We start from the raw sequence: 17621 nt of genomic DNA, 5'->3' as shown, positions 1-17621 counted from the left end.
CTCCACCTGACGACCGTCACGTTGGGACGCTGGCTTTGCGCGTGTCTTTGGACTTGAACAGAGACACAGACTCTCCTGGTCTCGAGGCTGCAGGTTACAGGCCTCGTCAGCCTCCAGAAGCACATCAGCCAAAATTCCTCACAATACATCTAAAGCTCTCTCTATATGCAGATAGGTAGATAAACACGTATATTTACACAGACACACACACCCTCTTGTTCCGGCTCTGGGGACCCCTGATGGCCACGCCTTCAGACAGAGGCCACAGCTTCGCGTCCACCACATGGAGAACCCAGAGGTGCAGAGCGGTGTCCACCTCCATCCAGGAGGTCGCCCGGCTGACGAAAGGCGAGCCTGTTCCACGTGTAGAGACCCAGGTACGGGCGAACATCCACGCTGCCACCACCATCCTGCTCCCGTGTCACCTTCAGTATCGATATGATTCTCATCAATTCTTCCACTGCTGAGCTCTTGTGATCCTGAACTTAACAAACAACTAAGAACAACTGGGACCAAGCAGACAGGCCCCTTCCCGAGGCCCCAGCAACGCCCTGCAGGTGCATCCACACCTCTGTCCGGTGGCTCCAGCGTCCCTCCTTTACTCTCAGCACCAGCCTGCTCCCTGCAAGGCCAGCCGGGCCCCCTCCCTGCGGTGCCCAGGCCCGGCACTCAGAGGCTTCTGGTCAGAGACCGCCGGTTTGCCACCCCCTTTGCTGCTGAGAGGGTGAAGAGGTCTCACCGTCCGCCCAGGCTCACAGCCCAGGAGGAACCCGCGTCCCCGGCACGGACCGACCCAACGTGACCCTTTCAGGACGTCAGCACTCATCACTCCACGAGCTGAGCTGGACCCCGTGCAGCCCTCTGACGTGTGACCAAACGCCAGGGGATGTCCCCACGAGGCCCCTTCCCGGTGTGCAGTGCTCCCGTGTCACTGTCAGGCAGGACTGGCCCTCACGGCACCGTCCACGGCACCGTCCACGGCACCGTCCACCCGTTCCAGGAACCCTGAGCTGGGCGTCCCTTTGGAAGGTGATGTTTGCTTGAACCGACCCCGGAATCACTCACATGCAGCAGCTAAACTGCGCAGACCTTTGGCTTCGGTTGTTTAACTACTTTAGAACCAGCCTCTGTGACGTTTCCCCTTAGTTGGTTACGCTTTTCTCCAACATTATTTCTCCAGTAACAGGACACCCGTCGCCTGATAAAGGACACGTACAATTTGGTTCCATTCAAAATCGCTTTTATCGACTGTCCACCTTGTACTCGTGCTGGGGGGACCCGAGTAGGTAAGAGGCCATCCTGAGCCGGGGGGAGCCTGTCGGTACCTTTAAGAAGACGCATTACACACCACCACCACGTCCATCTCAGCAAACATGCTAACGGGAGCACCCGCAGGAAAGACGGGAGGCGGGAAGCTGCCACTGCGCTGGGGGTGGACGCTCACGGGAATGAAAGGAGATTCCGGGAGGGGGCGGCCGTGGCGAACCCGTCCCGGCCTCCGGGTCTCCACACGCAGCTCCAGAGGTCTGCACCGCTGGCCCTGGCACCCAGGACAGCCCATCGCCGGCTCTGACGCAGGGGAGACCTGTCGCTCGGGGCCAAGCCCCCGGGACACGCGGAGGTGCAGCGGGACACGCTCCAGCACCTCCTGCTCTTCCTCTGACTGTGTGTGTCGGTCCTCACCACGCCCCCACGCGAACCCCAGCTCCTGCCGGGAAGCACCGTGCTCTAAATCAAGTGTTGGCAGCATGATTCACGTGCCCCCGGACCCCTGCTCAGGGCGGAACGGCGCCACGAAGTAAGCAGCCCTGGATGCGGACATCAGTCACGGTCTTTATCTGGTGCTTTCACCAAACTTCAAAGCGAGGGCATTAAAATACACACTACCTTAGAGGGCCAGGACAGGGAGGGCGGGAGGGAGTCGCGGGAGGGAGGGGATGTGGGGATATGTGTGTAAATACAGCTGAGTCACTTTGGTGCACCTCAAAAGCTGGTACAAGAGCGTAAAGCAATTATTTTCCAATAAAGAGGTTAAAAAAATACACTAAAACTACTTCTACTGTGTATGGTTTGTGGCTGCAGATAATAAAAGTGTCTCAGACACACACTCACACAACACACACACACGCACAACACACGCACACTCGCACACACACTCACACTCAATCATGCTGGCCCAGGTATTCAGGCAGAGCTCAGAAATATTTTTTATTTATTTTTAAAACCTGATAAAATAATTGTTTTCACCAAAGATGAAATAAATTCATATTTCTTAAAAGCTTTACCCTTTAATGCAGAGCATTTTTACAATAAAATAACTTCCTGGCATTTTTTTAAAATGTTGTTTTTGTCAAATATTATAACTACCTTGAATCTCAAAACAAGCACTTCAACGTGGCTGGGATAACTTTCGGGATGCCTCTCACATCGGGAGTTCAGGGCAAGCCCTCCCGTTCCTACAGCACCTCCCTCTGAGGGCGCAGGCAACCGTGACCCAGCCCAGAGGGGATGGCCACCAGGTCACCCGGTCACCAGGTCAGAGGACAGAGCAGGCGCCTCATCTGAAGTGGCGTCTGGCTGGCAGCTCTGACGCAGGTGCTGCCACCTTCCACCAAGGTCCAGGCGAAAGCGAGAGGTGTGCACCCACCTCCGGAACCCAGGGCCGGCCCTCAGCTGGCTGCGAGAGTCGAGAAGCAGCGTCCGCTAACCGGACGCCCACAGCTCGGACCAGATTCCAGAGGGCAGCCCTGGCCCGGCCCCCCTGCAGGGTCCCAGGCGTGTGTCCTTTCCGTCAGAAGCGTGGCCTGCAGGCCACCTCTCCCCAAAAGGCAGGCCCGACATCAGGGAGCTGGCGGCTCCCTCCCTCAATCTCTGTCCGCTCAGGGAGCACAGACGCGCAGAGGACACACAGCAGAGCCGGCGGCGACCCTGACCCTGACGTTGGGTCACGGTGTCCACGCTGGATGGGGCTCCCCTTGTACAGGCCTGCGGCCCAGGGGTCCGGCATCCTCACAGGCAGAGCAGGAGACCCCGCAGAACAGAGCCCCCGAGAGGGGACACGCAGCAGCCACCCGCAGCAGCCCTGGGCCTCTCCCAGGACACACCGCAGGAAATGCCACACGTGCACACGTGCGCACACGCATGTACATGTGTGCACACACACGTACGCACACACACACCCACCCACACGGATGCAGGCACGCACACGCGCGCACACACGTACGCGCACACACACGTGCACACCCACACGGACACGGGCACACACATGCACACAGGAACACTGCAGCACAAGGGGGTCTGAGCACCAAGTGCTTGGTTTCTGAACTTGAAAAGTGGGCTACAGAAACGGGAAAGAAATGCTGAGAACGGCTTATTTATGAAAAAGTGTAGGAAAGGATAATTGACAGAACAGGAACAAAAAGATGAAACAGGATAGAAAGGGATGAACGCAGTGAGTTACAGGAAGACGATGAAATAAACCTGCGTCCAGGCAGAAGCCACGGTGCAGAGGGGTGAGCCTGGCCAAGGGGCCGAGCTGGAGGCAGGAGGGGATGCTGGCCAGGTGGCAGGACTCAGAGGCAGGATGGCAACCGTGCTGATGCTGTCGGGCCCCTGGCCCAGCATCCCCTCCCCCCCCCCGCCAGCCACACCCCATCCTTTAGGGAAAAAGAAAGATTCTCAAATACACTGAAAAGCGCTCACATCCTCACATCCAGGCCTGACTCTGCTGCCGAGGTCAGCAGCCCTCAGACCCCCAGGGCCCTCCAGGCGTCTCAGGATTCTGGGAAGACCCCTGGTCACATGCTGGGCCAATTTCAACGACCACGTCAAATCCTGTCAACTCAATAACAAATCACAGTGCACTTTACATATCAAGACTTCCTAAAATTAATTACTTATTTTACTGAGGTGACACTGGCGGATAACACTGTGTGTGTTTCACGGGTGCAATATTGTATTTTGATCTCTGCACACACTACAAGGAGCGCCTTTCAAAATACAGCTCCTAAGGCTTAGTGTACTGTTGGATTTTAAAGGTATTTTTAAAAATAACATGCTTTGATATTTTCAATAACTCTTTAAAAATATATATATCAGTTTATCTTCCATTTGAACTAGTTTGCCTTAACCCAAATACCTATAGGTCTAAAATGCATGAAGGAAAAAATTAAAGAATGTAACAATGTTTCTTTAGCTAAGAACTTAAAGCAGCAGCTGTGGGTTAACGCAACTGAAAACAAGTGGGCAGCAATGGCCTCTATGGGGAGGTGTCTCCACAGACCACGGTTCACAGACAGCGACCCTCCGTGGACAGGCCTGGGCACTGAGCGGCCTTCTTTCACAAGGAATCACATGCCACCCAAGTCCTTAGTCAGAGAAGGTCAAGGACTGAACGTGGATGCGATAAAAGCCCATCTCCTGGCAGAAGCTTCAGACGACTCTGTGGACTCTAATTTCTACTAAGGGCTGATAAGAAATTACCAACACTCAGAATTTTAACTGGACCTTGACTGGCTGCAACCAAATGATGTTTTAATCCAGGTGCCTGAAGCCTGACACTTGTGACCTTCCCATAAGCACACGTGCACACAAAACGCTTGCAGAATTCAGAGGCAGCTGAGACTCAAGGTCTGGAAAAGCTCGGAAATGTGAGAAGATTCACTGAGGTTTTAAACCCATGACTCCGAAACGGCAGCATTCAACACCTCGTCTTTAGCCAGGGATCTTCTCCGTGGCTTCAGATGCAAAACTGACCCGAGAATTTGTCCCCAAAGTCAGGACACAGTCACGCTGGCAATGAATTTGGTCCCTTTATCCACGTTGACCAATGTTACTTCACAAAACAGCTGCGTATTGATACCGTGCAGGTGCCATCCGAGATGATCACAAAAGGAATGGAGGTGCGGAAAGGTCTCCTGGGGAAGCAGGCTTTCTCCACCTGACACGTGGCTCGGACGCCGGGAGGGACACCAGCAGGGAGGACGCTCCTCTCCACTCACCCGCACCTGCAGCCACGTGACCGCACCCTCGCGTTAACGCCCCTGCGGCGCTCAGAGACCAGCCCCGGGTTCAGTGCCTGGAGTAACCACCTGCGTGCTCAACCCTCCGCGGTCCGGGCTGGGCGCGGTGGCCTGGGGACCGTCGTAGGACAGCCGGCGGGAATGGGTGAGGGGTGCGCTCACAGCCACGGCCCGGGGCCCGTTCCTGCCCTAGGGGCTACCCCAGGCCTCCTGCTGGCCACAGCTGCAGGCCTCGCTCAGGATTAGAAGAGCACCAGCGCGCCTCACCGTCTGGTCAAACCACGTCCCGAGGCCACGGCCCGCCCAGACTCAAGGGTCGGGAACTAGACGCTGCCTCCCGGCGGAGGGGCTGTCTGGATGTTTTCAACCCGCGTCTGCCCGTGAGAAAGCTCCTCCACCTGGAGCTGGATTCCTCCCGTTTGGGAAGACGTGCGACACCGAGGGCCCGGCCAGCCTTCTGGCAGTTCACCTAGCAGAACCCACAGCTTCCAAGAAGAACTGGGCACAGGCTGGTGTGAGTGTGCAGTCGGCAGGTGCCGGGCTGCCGTGGCCCCCGACCTGAAGGTGTCAGGAGGGGGTCTCTGGGAGGTGATGAGGTCGTGAGGTGGGGGGGGGGGGGCCTTCGTGGTGGGATTAGTGCCCTTGTGAGAAGAGACCCCAGAGACGCCCGCTCTCCCCTCCATGTGAGGGCACGGCGAGGAGACGCCTCGACACGCCAGGAAGAGGCCTCACAGGGACCTTGAGCGTGGACTCCAGCCTCCAGGAGGGAGAAACAGGCATCTGCTGTCCACGCCCCAGAATGGACTTGGGGGGCTGCAGAAGCTCCTGAGGGAGCAGAGTCCAGGCCCTCGGGAAACCCAGAGGGGACCCCCGTGCTCCTGCCCCTCCACTCACGCTTTCCTCGTGCACAGGAGCCTCCCTGGAGAGAGCGTGCACGTCCAAACCTCAGCACGTGTTCCTCGTGGGGAAACGGACGAAACAGAAGAGGTAAACAACCGCTTCATTATCTTCAGCCCTTCCCTCCTACAAGTGTGTGGCCAAGTGCTTCACTTTCCTCGGAAGCAGGACAAGCAGCGGAAACGCGGGTGACTCCACACGTGTCATGCATGCTCCCGCCAGTCCTTCACCTCCTCCAGGAGCAGGCAAGACCTGGAGACCAGGTGCCCCTCTGGCGCAGAGGACGGCCAGCAGCACGACCCTGTCCTCGCAGGTGACGTGAGCCCCGCGGCACCTGCAGACAAAGCTGAACATCGGCCTGAAGAAGCGACTTTAGGTCCACCCGGCACCTAAGGGATGGAGAGCGCACAGCCCCCAGGTGTGCCCCACGAGCTGGGACATCGTTAAAGTCAGTGCCAAATGCCAGGTTCGCTCAGGAAATGCCTCAGCACAGAAGCGGCCGTAGACCATTCAACTGTGAGCCACAGAACTTCTGTCTCCACGTTAACCTGGCCGTAACTGTTAACCTGAGTAAGTACGTCCCCTGCCCAAGGGTGGAGAGGGTCCAGTGTCTGCTCTGCACAGAAGCACCTGCTCTGGGCAAGCTGTTGGCTGAAACCCAGCCTCAGTCAGGATCCTCGCCTCCCAAAGGGCTTCGTGCCTCCACGTGGCACTGAGACACCAGCCGGGCTGTGAGCAGCCCCCAGGCTTAAGAATAAGCACGCGAGACAGAAGCGTTCTGGCCTTAAAACTAGCCTTTCACTCCGGCAGTAATTAACTAGCATGTCCGGTTTCCTAATAAAGCCATTTTCAGTGCATGAAATAAAGCCCTTTAAGCACATGGGGGTGTTTTTTCATCTCCAGTTGGTGGGCAGCGAGGGAGGGCAAGGGGATGTGCGTTCTCAGGCCAACGTGGCAGCCGGTCATCGAGGCGCGGCTGGGACATCCGCTGTCCTCACCCAGCTGAGCTTGGTGCCGCCTCGGTTGTTCTTGGTTCGGAATCAGGTCATCTGGCATCCTCGTCACACAACCACCATTCTTTTTGGAAAGAAGAAAGGTATTATAAATAATTTCGGTTTCTGGGTAAAAGAAACTTACTTGAAGGATTTGGTCTTCTAAAGACAAGACATCTTATGTTTAACCCAGTGAGTTACAATGCCACTCACCTGGCGTTTTGAAAAGTGAGGCATCTCAGGTGTGTAAATATTCGACTTTTTTTTCTTCTTTCTTTTTTTGGCTGCACTGGGTCTTCGTTGCGGCATGTGGGCTTTCTCTAGATCCAGCGAGCGGAGGCCACTCTTCGTTGTGGTGCAGAGGCTTCTCAGTGCAGTGGCTTCTCTTGTTGTGGAACATGGGCTCCCGTAGTTGCAGCACATGGGCTCCGCTGTTGTGGCTCATGGGCTTTAAAGCACAGGCTCAGTAGCTGTGTCATGAGGGCTTAGCTGCTCCCCGCAACGTGGGATCTTCCCGGACCAGGGATCAAACCCGTGTCTCCTGCACTGGGGGGGGGGGGGGGGGGGGGGCGGATTCCTAACTGCTGCGCCACCAGGGAAGCCCCATAAATGTTCCACTTAATGGAGCATCTTTTCAGCAGCAGACCCACCTGACGTGCTGCCCATCTCGCGTCCTAAAGCTCCAGGGGCCCTGCTCGCAGCCCCTCCCCTGGGCCCCTGCAGCAGGGTTCCCAGTCCATGCTGTTTTGTCCTTTCACCATATGTCGCAGGAAAGCCACACGTGGAAGATGAAGGGCTTATTAAGGGCCATGATGGACTCGTGTGCTGACTGAGGGTGGAAACCTGCGTTTGGGTCTCAGCAGAGTGCGCAGCCGCTGTGCAGCAGTGAAGTTCACACACAGCTCTGTGTCCAATTACTGACCTAGAAAACAAGGCAGTACCTCCCAGCTCGCGAGAAAGCAGTAGGCACAGCCAGAACTAACCTGAAAAAGTCTATAAACTAAAACACCGCAGGAACAGAGGTGTAATGGGCACCATCCCTGTTAGAACGTAAATCTAACAGGTCACATCACTGTCTACACAGATCTGTGAATCACAGGCAAGTTAGGTGTGAAATTAATGAAAGAGGGTTTTATTTCCACAGACACACTCACTGCCAGTCTCTTACTGGACCCGTCATTGGGAACAATTTCTCCTTCAGACAGGTCTGCGGCAAAGAGAGCGAACTTACGCGTTGATTTTCCTTCACTTGTCCATCATGAAATTAGGGGCTTTTTATAACCTTCGGCTCAAAAGAAACTTAGGGAATTTAGGACGCCCCGGAGCAGCCATTCCCACTATTTCAACAGCTGTGTCCCCTCTGTCTTTGACCTCGATGTGCGAGCTCCCCGTGGCCGTCCACAGCCAACGGCCCTGCTCACGGTTCAGTGCTGTGTAATTGGGTCCAGCGCCCCACGGGCGTCCGGACCCTCGTGTGATGGAGTGCACACACTCAGCGCCCAAGTGCAAACGCCAAGCGCGCTTACTCGGCCTACGCAGGCTTTCTAAAACTGAGCGCCCCGTCACAAACATTCAATTCTAATCCCAGATTTTATTTCGCCAACACGCAAGGGACAGCCTGCCCCCTTGAGGGGAGCACACGCTCACCACGGCCCCTAAATTAACCCTCAGGAGTCAGACACAGAGGTGAGGACAAAAGTCCGGGGCGCACGGGAGCCAGGCGCACCGGGTACTGGGACCGGGGGACGGGGAGGACCCCACCCAAACCCATGTCCAGTGACCGCGGTGGGGCGTGTGCACACAGGCACAGGCCAACACTCCACGCAGGCCTCCCGCCACCCTCGCACCAGGAGCCAGAGGCTGGAGGTTAAACAGCGGCCAGCACATCCCTGGGAGGAGCCCAAGGTCAGAGTAACACTGACTCTTCATGGGCATCACGCCACAGGCTGGCAGACACGCAAAGATCAGTGCCCCAGAAAACATGGAGAGTACGTAAAGTCTTTCCCCCCAGTTTTCACATACAGCTTCTCTCACAGGCATTCGGCTTTCCCTGTGGAGATACAATGTATCTCAAAAATCAAACACTGCCGCATGCTCAAGCCTTCACCTGACAGCTCACTATTTAGCTGTCGTTATGCAAGTCTGCGTAGGTAAGTGCAGCGGCTTTACGGCAGGATCTGTCGTTCTCGTCACTTCCACCTATTCGTACCAGGCGAGCGGGCTGTGTCCTGACGGATGGGGGGAGATGCTCTGAGACCACTACGCTCGGGGGCAGGACCCCCACCCACTGTGCTGCCCAAAGAAAACAGAACTCACTAAGCTCACTCCAGCCTACACGTGATTTTCACAAATGTCACGGAGATTCAGAAGGATGGGCGCTAACAAACCGACACGGAACCCAGACCCTCTAAGGACTAAGCCCACCGCCTTCACCGGTCACAGGAGCACCGTCTGGGAAACACGCCCACAATCCACGTTCTCTCCCGTGGGAGGTGCAGCTGACTGGTCACGTGACGGGGGTTACATGTACGTCAAGTACGGACCCGTGAGACTCGGAACAGAACCAGGAAGATGAACCACCCTGCGCTTCAGACCCAGTATCCAAGCTCGGACCCACCCACTCGGGGAAAAGCGTCTCTGCTGCTCCGAGGAAGAAGCCGCCCGTGAAAACGTAAAGACGGGTCCACCTGAGTCCAGAAAACAGCCAGTCACAATAAACTGGTGTCCGTGAGGACGTCGCTGCCCAAATAAGTTTTCTGACCCCACAGGGCTGGGCACCACTGGGGCTATTCTAGCTGCACGGTGACCTTGAGTCCCTCCAAGGCCCAGCCAGGGCACTCCAGGTGCGGAGGCCAGCCTCCCGCTGCAGCAGGGGCCGCCCCTGCGCCAGGCCCTCCGGAGGCACCTCCCCCCAAGCAGGGGTGAAGGAGGGCAGGACCCAGGGACAGTCCTGCAGCAGCGCTTCTGACAAAGGTCACACTGAGACAGGCTGGGACCGGGGGCCCTCTGCTGCAGTGCCTGCAGCTGGACACACCTGTCCTCGAGCAACAAAATACAAGGAAACCGGACGGGACTAAAAATAACTGTGTGCGGTGCAGCCTGCAGCCGGGGCAAATTCTGGACAGAAGGTACAAAGAGACCGAAAAAGCCAGCTGCACTCTTGAAGAGCTTGGAGCAAAAGCAGGTACTGTGCGCGCCCCCTGCACACATCACCACCTGAGGGCTGGGCAGACCCCCTAAGCCCCCCTCCAGCCGACCCCTGGACACACCCCAACCCTCACCCGATATAAAGAACCAGCTTGATCTGCTGTTTATTCTCACTGCCCCACCCCCCAGCAGGAGCCCCAATAAAGCCTGGCATGACTTTCTTGTCCGGCCTCTGATGCATTTCTAATGATTAAGGAGGCCCAGAACCCTGGTCCTAACAACCCGGCTTGGTGGCTCAGCAGGGGGGGCCCCACCCGGGGGGCCCCACCCACGGCCGGGAGGAGGCCACGGAGCCACCAGAACAAGGGAAGGGAGTCCAGGCTGACGCGAACGTGGAGAAACGCTCAGAGCCTGGGGCGGGGCTGTGCGTGTGCGTGCGTGTTTGCACAGAAGGTTCCTCCTTGACAACAGACACGCTTCAGCGGCCCAGCTCTCAGTTTTCATGAGAAACACATGAAACACAAGGTCGTCTACAGAGGTGCGCAGCAGGATTCCCTCTGGCTCTTCAGATCGTGGACGACCATGAAGACAGGCCGTGGGCGGCGCAGGAGAAAAGGCTGACCTGTGCCTCCCACCGCACCAGGCTGACCCCAGAGCCGGGGGGCCGCAGGCGTCCCCAGCACGCGTCCCCACGGCGCCGCTGAGCGTGTCGGCAACGACACCTGAAGACAGGCGGGTCTTCTTCCAGACATTCAGCTTCCACACGTGTAAGTTACTGGAGCACACAGCACTTCTAAAACAAGCAGAAGTCACACAAAACGAAAAGCCACGATTCACCCCAACGCCGATCTTTTCTTAAAGCCGCAATCAAGTGCGCAGAACGTACGATTTTCCGTCGTCGCCATTTCTGAGTGTCCAGCTCAGTGGCGCCAAGCACACGCGCCTTGCGGTGCAGCCATCCCCGCTGTCCACCTGCAGAGCTGGGACTGAAACGCTGTGCCCTTCCCAAAGCCGGTCTTCTTAATCGAAGATCTGAAAAATCTTCTATAAAACCACGAAGGTGAAACCAAATCACATTCAAGCTCCTAAGGACTCTATTTGCCATTAAAACGCAAACGCAATAACCACTGTGTCTCAGTCTGAAGAAATTTCCAAACATTTCCTAAACAATGAAGCAGCTTCAGACACATGAGGTCACACTACGTGGGAAAAACTAAAATTCTCAAATCTGTCACCTCCAAAAGCTGTCATTTCCGCCAATCCTCTTTCTCCTCGTTTGATACAATTCTCTCCCGTTTCCACCCCTAATGTCACAGCCTCAGGTCCCCGGCACTGACTTCAAAGTGAAACACTCTATCCTGTAAAAATACCTTAAGGGGACTGACGAGCAAATGGACTCAACATTCGAGTCATAACAGGAGGCAGCTTTCTCGGTTCTAGAGGCTGGTTACTTGGATTCTCATGAAAAGCAAATAAAGCGTCTCAATTCATAAATATTACCTATATTAACCTGAAACTTCTTATGTAACAAACTAAAAATATAGAAAACTCATTTCAATATGTAAAATCAATGTAGATTCCCACAGAACAGTACTTAACTTCTAATTAATTTTATCATTACTTCTGATGCTTCTCAGAATCAGTGACACCTGGAAGAGAGACACATCCGGAAATTGCACTCTGCCTTTAGACTGTTACACTCACTGCTGTGGACGCACACAGTTTGCAAAATCTTTGTTTCTTCATATGTGACTTGTTCACGTTTTGCATTACTAACCAAACGTTCAGAAAATAGGATGAGGCTCAAAAGGTATCTAAGCAAACTCTCCTCTTAACAGGAACTCTGCTCCCATTCACAGCTGAGATGTAACTGACTGGGCAGAACCAAAACAGAGACGGGTCTATGAGCCTTTCTGAAAAATACTAGAGTCAGTAATACAATCTATCCATAATCACAAGTTAAAAGAAAAGGAAGATCTTATTTTTCCAGAATACTCGGTGTTTTACGTTGGAATGCACAGTATAAACAGGGCCTTGTCATTTATGAATGGGACCCCGGTAAACACCCCAGCTTGGCAGGATGCTGTTTACGATAGAAGTAGAGAAAATCCCGACAGATGGCATTCTCCCAGCTCTCATGAAGAGTCCACTGCGGCTCACTACCATTCATCTGCTGGCTGGAAAGCACGTAAGGAAACGCCAGCAGCCTCTGTTTCATACCCAACAGAAGTACCCTGGGACACAGACGGACGCACTTGGCAGGACACAGCTCATTCTAGAAATGAATAAACTCTAATGAATTCTGTGCGAGGCAGGATCTCTATCTTCTCCTCAGGACTCGAGTCTCTGAGTAAAACACTAAGTTAGAAGCACAGGAGAGTGAGTCAGAGGTGGACCCTCCACAGAGGATACCCCATGCCACATCAACTGTTCTCTTTGTTTAACTTGAAAACAACAAAGCTGCATAGAATTTTTTTCAGACTTTTTCCCTCCATCACGTTTCCACCTTACTCACAACCTCCAGCCACATGTGCCCGAACGATGAGAATCACAGGGTCACAGAATCTCCCACGCGAAGACATCCACCCCATTGTTTTATCCACCGAGATCCTTGAGGTTTGAAGACCGTAACGCCCGGCCAGGTCCTCCCCTGACCGCCAGGGAAGCCTTGATTGCAAACAGGCTCCACGTCCACTCCCCGCTAGCCAACAACAGTGGTGTGCCTTAATAAACACCACCCACAAAGAAACAACTTTGAAATTAATACATTCAACTTTATAAGACAACTGGTTTCCCTTAAAAATCCAAGGCAACAATCACCTGAATCTGTTTCCTTTGTCAAATGGAAACAGATCTCTGAGCTCCGGCCATAACTCGCTGAGAACCGAATCATCCATTTTTCGGCTTACTTCAGCCAATATGTAAAACAACCACCTTAAAAAACCAAGATATCTAAGCTATGCAGTCATTTCCCCCAATTTTCCACGGATATAAGACCAATAATCTCAAATCAGAAGAACAAAAAATGCATTTACCTGTGTTCCTGTCTGGTAAGATACAGCAATGCTTCTGCAGAATGCCAGGCAAAACCTGTTTCAAAACAAATAAATAAAAGACATATGGTTATCACTCAGGTAGAGAAAGGCATCTCATTAACCGTTGCAAGTGTTTTTCTAATGAGGTCGTTCAATGTTGCACAGTCATCACGCCCAGAACGATCTAACAAATTAAACAGTACTGAAAAATTCTGATGAGATACATTTTTCATCAAAAAGGTTAATCAGGTAACTGTGCTGATTATAGATGTCGCTCCTGGGATGGTAGTGCAGTTTTGTTTAATGTGTGTCCCTAATGGGTCCTCCAAGTGCCTTGAAAGCTGCGCTCAGGGACGCCTACAGTAAGGCGACGGGCCCACCAATTCTGTGATGGCTTTTAAAATACGAGACGCAATTAGAGCCTGAAGATGGAGGCTTGCTGGGGCGGTTCTTTGGGTCCGTCTTCTAGGATCTAAGCCGAGAAGCTTTGATCAAGGATGCGTCACAAAGAAAATGTGAAAGAAAAGCCTGTGTTTACATGCACAGTTTGGTAGTAAAAAGGTGAAGGAAACATCTTATTTGATAAACAAAAGGAAGGTGAAAATGGGAAACGGCTTTCCCAAGAACCTTCAGCAACGTAAAGCAACCGCGAAGCTCAGCCTCAGAAGGAACTTGCGACCGAAGAGAGCTCTGTGGGGGTTTATGATCACGCAGCCTCTCCACTCAATCAGGCTAAAAGCCGAGCTCCCCTCGTAAACCCTCCGCCCGCGCGGCTGCGACCATTCCTCAGCCTCCCTGATCACAGCCCTGACGTCCTCGGCCGAGAGGCAGGCGTGACCCCCTCTGGAGCACATTAATCAGCCGGTGGAGGGGGGGATCGCGAAGATGCTGCAATCTCAGGGCCGCCCTGGACCCGCTCGGGGTGTGCTGAGTAACCAGCAGGCGCGGGCAGAGACCACCACCAAAGGCAGCAGAGTCTCTCTGGAGCAACGGTTCCCTCCCCTTCCACGCCCCTCGCGCCCTGGTCCCACCACGTCAAGACGAGACACCCTGGGATCACATTCGACCCTCTTCTCTCCCATCGGCCCCCAGCCCTCAGCGTCTGACTGTGCGCGCGCACACACTCTTCACACCCCGGGCCCCTTGTAAATCTGTGTCCCTTCTGATTCCAAGGCTGACACACCCGCTCGCGGACCTTTTCCAGCACCTTCCAGAGGGACTTACAGGGTCTCACCAGGCTGAGAAACAGTCTCCCTCAAAAGACAAGACAGATCCTTCAAGTTGGGAAAATTCTGCATACGGCCTGGCCCACGTGCAGGACAAGAACACCAGCGGCCGTGATACAGTTCCACCAGGTCCCGCAGCTAAACGCACGGGACCACAGGAGCCGCTCGGGTTCCCACGGCCTGAACACAGAGGGGAACGTGCTGACCTGGTCCCTCATAACAGCCACCTCCCTGGTGTCCCCGCGTGCAGTCTCCGCCCCAGGGGGCGGTCGAGAACGCTGCTGCCCGGCCAGTTTTCTGAGGAATTCCTGCCAACAGGTAAGCCACAGAGGCGTGCAGGACAGGCGCCCGGCTCCCCGTGCCAACCCTTAGCCCCAACTGACATCGCCGGCCTTCTCCAAAGACACACCTCGAAGAAGCGGACAGAGTCTGGATCAGATCACAGCACGAGACCTGCCGCCACGACCACACAACCACAACGCTGGTGACATTTTTATCCCTGTGAGAGCTGACGGAGGGTGACACTGGGGCCCTTGGAGAGGGTCGTGGGGCGATGCACCACTCCGACTCACACCGTGGGGAGAGGAAGCCGCCAGAGCGCGGGTGCTGCAGTGGTGGCCTAGTTAGCACGAAGCAGCCCAGCACGAACCAGCCCGGCACCACCTGGTCCAGCACCAACCAGCCCAGCACCAACCAGCCCCAGCACTAAATAATCCAGCACTAACTAGTCTAGCACCAACCAGCCCAGCACTACCTAGTCCAGCACGAACCAGCCCAGCACTACCTAGTCCAGCACGAACCAGCCCAGCACCAATCAGCCCAGCACGAACCAGCCCAGCACAGGCCCCTGCCTCCCCGCAACGCTCGGGATGAAACCCTCCCCTCTCGGGTCTGGAGGAGCGCAGACCTCTCAGGAAAGCCAGGGAGGCGTGAGGGTCCCTGGGAATCGGGGCCTCTGCCCAGCTCGATGCCCCTCTGCCCTGCGGCTGTGATGCTCTCCGGTGATCACCTGTCCTGGGGAGGCGACGGCCCTCCTGCAGGGTCTGTCTCACGTGGCTGAGCCGTGTTAGGAAAGAAAGGGGGGATTCAGACGAACAAGCACGTCCGCTGACTTGACAGGTGAACCTAAGGGCGGCCTCCCCGGCTGCCCCGGCGAGGTTCCGATGGACCCCCACCTCCGGGTCCCCTCTGCCACCCTGGAACCGCCCCCGCCACTGCCAACCCAGCCGCTGCCCCACCCACGGCCCCGCGGAAGCACCCCGTCCCCCAACACCACGTCTGGTTCTGAACGTGCCAAGTGGCTCTTTTCACTGGACCCCAACCAGGAAGAAATAAGAATCCAAGAAAACCGTCCACAGTGCTGGGAGGACTCGCTGTGGACCTTCCTGGGGGACCGTCTGCGTGGAAAACAGCTCCACATCTGGTCGGGACCAGCCCGTCCCGTCGGCGGCCGCAGGTGAGCTGTGTTAAACCATCGGTGGGGCGGCAGCCTCTGCACCCGGCACCCGGCCCCGCCGCACCGCAGGCGCCGCGCAGGGGCTGGAGGCAGGACGCTCGGGGGTTATTCCTGCTGCTCGGAAGGACTTACAGAAAACAGCAAGGGACAACGAAGCCATCCTTCCTGACCAAAGGCACTTCCGTTCCACTCGCCCTGCCTGTCCCGTAAGAGCGTGTAACCACTGAGAATAATCAGGCCTCGAGACGCTGGGCCTCAAGCCGCTGGGGTGACGCAGAACCTGTTCGCCCACCCCCGGAGCCTCCCGCTAACACCTGCCCAGTGTCACGAGCACGGCGCCCACCTCACACGCTGGTTTAAGAAACCACTCCTACCACGTCCTCTCTGTCACGTGTCCAGGTTCTTCCCACGGACGACCTGTTCCTGAAATACCAACATCATGGTGTGACTCCACCTTGAATCCTGACTCCCCTCTGGTGGTGGAACCTTCAGATCCACTCCTGCGCACCCAGCGCAGCAGCCACTGGCCACCCGGGGACACACGAACCGAATCAAGCGAAAACCGATGAACACGTAAAACGCAGGCCGCCAGCGGCACTGCTGCAGTCCTGTGCACGCGCGGCGGCTGCCGCACACTGCAGGGTGTGGAGTCCACCCGGCACCATCTTCCACGTGAAGGACCCAGGCAAAGGCAGGGCTCTGGTCAGCCAGACAGCGCCCGCCCGTCTCTGCAACCACAGCCCTGTCCTGCTCCCTCCACCCCCGGGGAGCTGCGTCCTGGCTGCTTGTCCTCGGGGACCCTGGACCCGCTCTGCGCGCCGTCCTCCTCATCCCCTCGCTGGGATCTCAGCCACGGCTCGGTGCCTCCGCCCTGCGGCCCCTCCCACCCCTTCCTCCCCTCTGGGGGGAAAGCAGGGTGTCTGGAGTAGAGAACATGGGTTGGTTCCTGGTGTGGAGTCCACTTTCAGCTGGAAAAATTCTACTACGTGCTGTACGAGTTTCCTGTCACTGCCGTAACAAACTATCACAAACTGGGGAACTTGGAGCAACAGTAACATAGCCTAAGGTGTTCTCGCCGAGTTCCAGACACCGGAAGTCCAAGATCAAGGCGTCAGAGGGACCTTGATCTTCCAAGCGGCGTGAAGAGCCTGGCGCATGTCAACGGCGAGGCTGCCAGGGAGCTGCTCTCACAGCAGGTCTTCCCTCTACTTATCAACTCGTTTCAAACTCAAGGCCAAACTGTCCACAGTTTCACTCAATACATGTTTACGTATTGCTCTCCTGGGATCTGCCATCCAGTATTTCTCAAATCTTGTAAACACGGGTCTCATCATGACACTAGCCTGCCTCTGGATACTCTACCTGCCATCACCCCCACCTTTAATGCACCATCTTCTCAGTGTTCCTACCGACCACTAAGTATCTCCACGTTTATTCTGCTTCTCAGAAGACACTTAACTTTCTACTAATTAACGGAGTTCATACTTTCATTCTCTTTGTAAAAAATTTGAATAATATGGAAATACAAGCGATTACCACACTTCTATTTAATCTATTTGGGCCGACCTAACTTTTTAAAGTCTGTACGTATATAATTTGGATGATAAAAAGTCATATCCTTCAATTCTTGGAAGTTCAAAATATTTCTTCTCCTTTGAACTCCTCGCAAGTTCAAAATAATATTTCTGAATATTATTATTCAGATATTAGACTTACTGAATCTAATTTTTTAATTTCTCATTTTCTGTTTGTTTTTTGTTCTACTTTCTGGAAAATTCTCTCAACTTATATTCTAACCCTCTAATAAATTTTTAACTTCTGCTCCCCTATCGTTACCTTTTTTTTTT

At 54.9% G+C, this 17621-nt stretch overlaps 1 protein-coding gene across 1 annotated transcript in view; it reads right to left on the bottom strand.

Annotated features, from left to right (window-relative positions):
• Nucleotides 1-13159, bottom strand: part of DLGAP2 (DLG associated protein 2) — a 520454-nt gene extending 507295 nt beyond the window's left edge. Inside the window, exon 1 of the mRNA XM_057696969.1 lies at nucleotides 13093-13159. The gene's annotated coding sequence lies outside the window, so the exon portion shown is untranslated. The remainder of the gene's footprint in view (nucleotides 1-13092) is intronic.
• Nucleotides 13160-17621: the final 4462 nt, after the last annotated feature.

This window comes from Hippopotamus amphibius, chromosome 10 (assembly GCF_030028045.1).
Source record: "Hippopotamus amphibius kiboko isolate mHipAmp2 chromosome 10, mHipAmp2.hap2, whole genome shotgun sequence".
Classification (NCBI taxonomy): domain Eukaryota; kingdom Metazoa; phylum Chordata; class Mammalia; order Artiodactyla; family Hippopotamidae; genus Hippopotamus; species Hippopotamus amphibius.
Note: the sequence above shows the minus strand (reverse complement) of the source record. Positions and strands in the feature narration are given on the sequence as shown.